General features: G+C 51.6%; 1 pseudogene; it reads right to left on the bottom strand.

The window, feature by feature from the left end:
• LOC118377834 (la-related protein 1-like) overlaps positions 1-5,000 on the bottom strand; it is a 12,464-nt pseudogene that overhangs the window by 3,239 nt on the left and 4,225 nt on the right.

Genomic DNA, 5,000 nt, shown 5'->3' with positions numbered 1-5,000 from the left:
GTACCTCCTGGTTGGGGTCGCGGGGGCTCTGGTGTTAGGCAGTCCAAACTCTTCTCGGCTGATCAGGTGAACCTTCTTGAAGTTCTCCTACTCTTTTGCTGCAGAACAACATGGCAGAAGAGCCTCAAGTGAGACAGTCATCAAACTTAATGGGCTGGTTTGTTTCCCCAGAGAGGCAGATTTGAGCCCAGTCTAAAGAAAAAACAATGTTTTGATTCTCCATTGAAAGTGCTTTTTAGTCAGGACTAACCGTTGTGTGTCTAGGACTAGCCGTTATGTGTCCAGGGCTAGCCGTTGTGTGTCCAGGACTAGCCGTTGTGTGTCCAGGACTAGCCGTTGTGTGTCCAGGACTAGCCGTTGTGTGTCAGGACTAGCCGTTATGTGTCCAGGACTAGCCGTTATGTGTCCAGGACGCCGTTATGTGTCCAGGACTAGCCGTTATGTGTCCAGGACTAGCCGTTGTGTGTAGGACTAGCCGTTTGTGTGTCCAAGGACTGGCCGTTATGTGTCAGGACTAGCCGTTGTGTGTCTAGGGCGATGAACATTCAAAAAGTGCGTTGGACCGGCCGTTGTGTGTCCAAAACTTTAGCTTGTTCTTCTCAAGACCCAAAACAACAAAAGCCGAAGGATATAGTTAATGGCCTGTCATCTATGATCTATGTAGCCTAATGTACCTTCTAATGGCTGGGTTATGGTTGGAGACACACACACACACACACACACACACACACACACACAAGGGCACGGTGACCAAAGAACTACAAGGCTATAGTAGAACCTTCAATCCCAACTGCTATTTCATCCCAGTCCATTTCAAACTAGTCTGGATGTCAACAGTTGATCTCCCAAAACACAACCACCCAATAATCAATAAGCATAATATTACCAAGACAACTGGTGAAAAAATAGCAAAACAACGACTACTAAAATGGAATTCTACACACAGACCTCAATGAGAGTCCTCAATGGCTAAATATGTCCTATATATAGAGCTCTGTTTTGTCCAGGGCACATAGTAATATATTATTATTATTATTATTATAGGGCACATAGGACTTTGGTCAAAAGCAGAGCACCAAAATGAGGAAACGGATGCCATTTTGAAACAACACTTACATTTCTAGCCCCAGCCATCGCGAAGTCTAGCAAAGTTACCTCTGAAGACGTTTGAAGAGTAATATATCCCCGCCCCGAAACCCACTCAAACAGAGCCCTTTAGCTAAGCGAAGGCAAACCTAGTTAGGGTTTATTTATAAACAAGGGAACTCTTTTCCACGCACCACTGGATTGGGGGGCACGTGAACGGGCACAAAGAGCCCTTGTCACAATGAGAGCAGGGACAACAAACACACATTCAAAATGGCAACACGACCATTCTGTGGCCCGCCACATCCAGACCCCCACGTGCTCACAGGCCTTGGGACAGAAACATCCACACTGCAGCCAGAATAGACACCTGGAACTTTTCAGAATAGCCCACTTAAGTTATATATCAGTGATGCATACAAACGATGTTCATAACAGTTTTTTTTTTTGTTATCGCGTTTATTATTGTTGCAATAGTTTCTGGGCCTGGTGGAAGCTAGGTAAAACATGCCTAATTTAACTAAGAGATATGGAATTAATTAGGGAAATTCTGCTAATCACCACATCCACAACAAACAAATACTAATCCCTGTGGGTTTTAACTCAATTTACCTTCCTTGATAGCTGACTACGGAGACGACGTCTCAGTGAAAGGTACTGACCTTGATGGTGGCGTACTCGGGTTCGTAGTTGTCATCCCACAGATCTGCTTCGTAGTAGTACAGGCCGTCGTTGATCACCTTCACCAGCTCGTTGGTCAGCTTAGAGCGTGACGTGTGGTGGCCCGTACGGTCGCCCCCCGGGTGCTTGCGCAGGTAAGGCGGCGTCTGAGTCACGATGAGGATTTTGTTAACGTCGTTGTCGGCGATTTCGCAGTCCGAGTCGTCGTCGGACCAGTCGGTGAAGGTGTTCCTGCGACCATCTATCTGCTCCATCTCCTCATCAAACATGAAGTCCAGCTCCTCGGGCTCGTCCTGCTCCTCCTTGGCTCCCGTGGCCGAGGCCTGGGCTGGGGAGACCGAGGGATCGGGCTGGGGCCTGGCTGGGGCACTGGGGAGACAGCCTCTTCCTTCTGCTGCAACAAGGGGTCTACACGTCAGTTAACGCCCAGGAGGAGGGGAAGGGAGGGAGGAGGAGGAGAGGAGGGGGAGGGAGGGAGGAGGAGGGGGAGGGAGGGAGGGAGGAAGGAGAAGGAGGAGGAGGAGGGAGGGGAAGAAGGAGGAGGGAGGAGAGGAGGGAGGGAGGAAGGAGGGAGAGGAGGAGGACGAGGGGAGGAGGAGGAGGAGGGAGGGAGAGGAGGAGGAGAGGAAGGAAGGAGGAGGGAGGAGAGGAAGGAGGAGAGGAGGGAGGAGGAGGGAGGAAGGAGGGAAGGTGGAGAGAGGAGGAGGAGGAGGAGGAGAGGAGGGACGAGAGGGAGGAGGGAGGGAGGAGAGGAGAGAGGGGTGGAGAGGAGGAGGAGGAGGAGGAGAGAAGAGGGACGGAGGGAGGAGGAGGAGGGAGGGGAGGGAGGGGAGGGAGGGGAGGAGGAGGGAGGGAGGAGGAGGAGGGAGGAGGGGGAGGAGGAGGGGGAGGAGGGAGGAGGAGGGGGAGGAGGAGGAGGGGAGGAGGAGGGGAGGAGGGGAGGGGAGAGGAGGAGGAGGAAGAGGGAGAAGGGGAGGGGGAGGGAGGGAGGAGGAGGAGGGAAGGGAGGGAGGTATGGATGGATGACAAAGGTGGAGAGGGAGACAAGTGGAGAGGGCAATGTAGAGGTATGGCATACTCAAATGACACCCTATGTAGTGCACTACTTTTGAGTAGGGATCTGGTCCAAAGTAGTGCACTAAATAGGGTGCCATTGGGGATGCAGATATGAGGAGGGGCAGGGGAGGGAGAGGGAGGACGGCAGAGGAGGAGGCGGGGGAGGGGGAAGCCGAGGAGGGAGGAGAGGGAGGGAGGGAAAGGAGGAGAGGAGGAGGACGAGGGAGGGAGGAGAGGAGGGAGGGAGAGGAGGAGGAGGGGAGGAGGTGGAGGGAGGGGAGGAGGGGGAGAGGAGGAGGAGGAGGGGAGGGAGAGGGAGGGGGTGGAGAGGGAGGAGGAGGAGGAGGGAGGGAGAGGAGGGGACGAGGAGGGGAGGGAGGAGGGGAGGGAGAGGGAGGGGGTGGAGAGGAGGAGGAGGAAGGGGAGGGAGAGGAGGGACGAGGAGGGGAGGGAGGAGGGGAGGGAGGGAGGAGGGGAGGGAGGGAGGAGGGGAGGGAGGGAGGAGGAGGGGGGAGGAGGGAGGGGGGAGGAGGAGGGGGAGGAGGAGGGGGAGGGGGGGAGGAGGGGAGGAGGAGGGGGAGGGGAGGAGGAGGGGGAGGAGGAGGGAGGAAGAGGAGGGGAGAAGGGGAGGGGGGAGGGGAGGGGAGGGAGGGAGGAGGGAAGGGAGGGAGGTATGGATGGATGACAAAGGTGGAGAGGGAGACAAGTGGAGAGGGCAATGTAGAGGTATGGCATATACCTCAAATGACACTCCTATGTAGTGCACTACTTTTGAGTAGGATCTGGTCCAAAGTAGTGCACTAAATAGGGTGCCATTGGGGATGCAGATATTAGGTCATGAAATTGGTCGCAAAGTGTCTTGAAGGAAGCCTTTATAATCATTGGTTTTGAAGCAAGCATCGTGTTGCAAGCATTGGGTTTTGTTGCAAGCATCATGTTGCAAGCATTGGGTTTTGTTGCAAGCATCGTGTTGCAAGCATTGGGTTTTGTTGCAAGCATCGTGTTGCAAGCATTGGGTTTTGTTGCAAGCATCATGTTGCAAGCATTGGGTTTTGTTGCAAGCATCATGTTGCAAGCATTAGGTTTTGTTGCAAGCATCATGTTGCAAGCATTGGGTTTTGTTGCAAGCATCATGTTGCAAGCATTGGGTTTTGTTGCAAGCATCATGTTGCAAGCATTGGGTTTTGAAGCAAGCATCATGTTGCAAGCATTGGGTTTTGAAGCAAGCATCATGTTGCAAGCATTGGGTTTTGAAGCAAGCATCATGTTGCAAGCATTGGGTTTTGTTGCAAGCATCATGTTGCAAGCATTGGGTTTTGAAGCAAGCATCATGTTGCAAGCATTGGGCTTTGAAGCAAGCATCGTGTTGCAAGCATTGGGTTTTGAAGCAAGCATCATGTTGCAAGCATTGGGTTTTGAAGCAAGCATCGTGTTGCAAGCATTGGGTTTTGAAGCAAGCATCATGTTGCAAGCATTGGGTTTTGAAGCAAGCATCATGTTGCAAGCATTGGGTTTTGAAGCAAGCATCGTGTTGCAAGCATTGGGTTTTGAAGCAAGCATCATGTTGCAAGCATTGGGTTGAAGCAAGCATCATGTTGCAAGCATTGGGTTTTGAAGCAAGCATCATGTTGCAAGCATTGGGTTTTGAAGCAAGCATCATGTTGCAAGCATTGGGTTTTGAAGCAAGCATCATGTTGCAAGCATTGGGTTTTGAAGCAAGCATCATGTTGCACCATTGGGTTTTGAAGCAAGCATCATGTTGCACCATTGGGTTTTGAAGCAAGCATCATGTTGCACCATTGGGTTTTGAAGCAAGCATCATGTTGCACCATTGGGTTTTGAAGCAAGCATCGTGTTGCAAGCATTGGGTTTTGAAGCAAGCATCGTGTTGCAAGCATTGGGTTTTGAAGCAAGCATCATGTTGCAAGCATTGGGTTTTGAAGCAAGCATCATGTTGCAAGCATTGGGTTTTGAAGCAAGCATCGTGTTGCACCATTGGGTTTTGAAGCAAGCATCATGTTGCACCATTGGGTTTTGAACAAGCATCATGTTGCACCATTGGGTTTTGAAGCAAGCATCATGTTGCAAGCATTGGGTTTTGAAGCAAGCATCATGTTGCAAGCATTGGGTTTTGTTGCAAGCATCATGTTGCAAGCATTGGGTTTTGAAGCAAGCAT

The sequence above is a fragment of the Oncorhynchus keta genome, unplaced genomic scaffold (assembly GCF_023373465.1).
Source record: "Oncorhynchus keta strain PuntledgeMale-10-30-2019 unplaced genomic scaffold, Oket_V2 Un_contig_9209_pilon_pilon, whole genome shotgun sequence".
NCBI lineage: Eukaryota > Metazoa > Chordata > Actinopteri > Salmoniformes > Salmonidae > Oncorhynchus > Oncorhynchus keta.
Note: the sequence above shows the minus strand (reverse complement) of the source record. Positions and strands in the feature narration are given on the sequence as shown.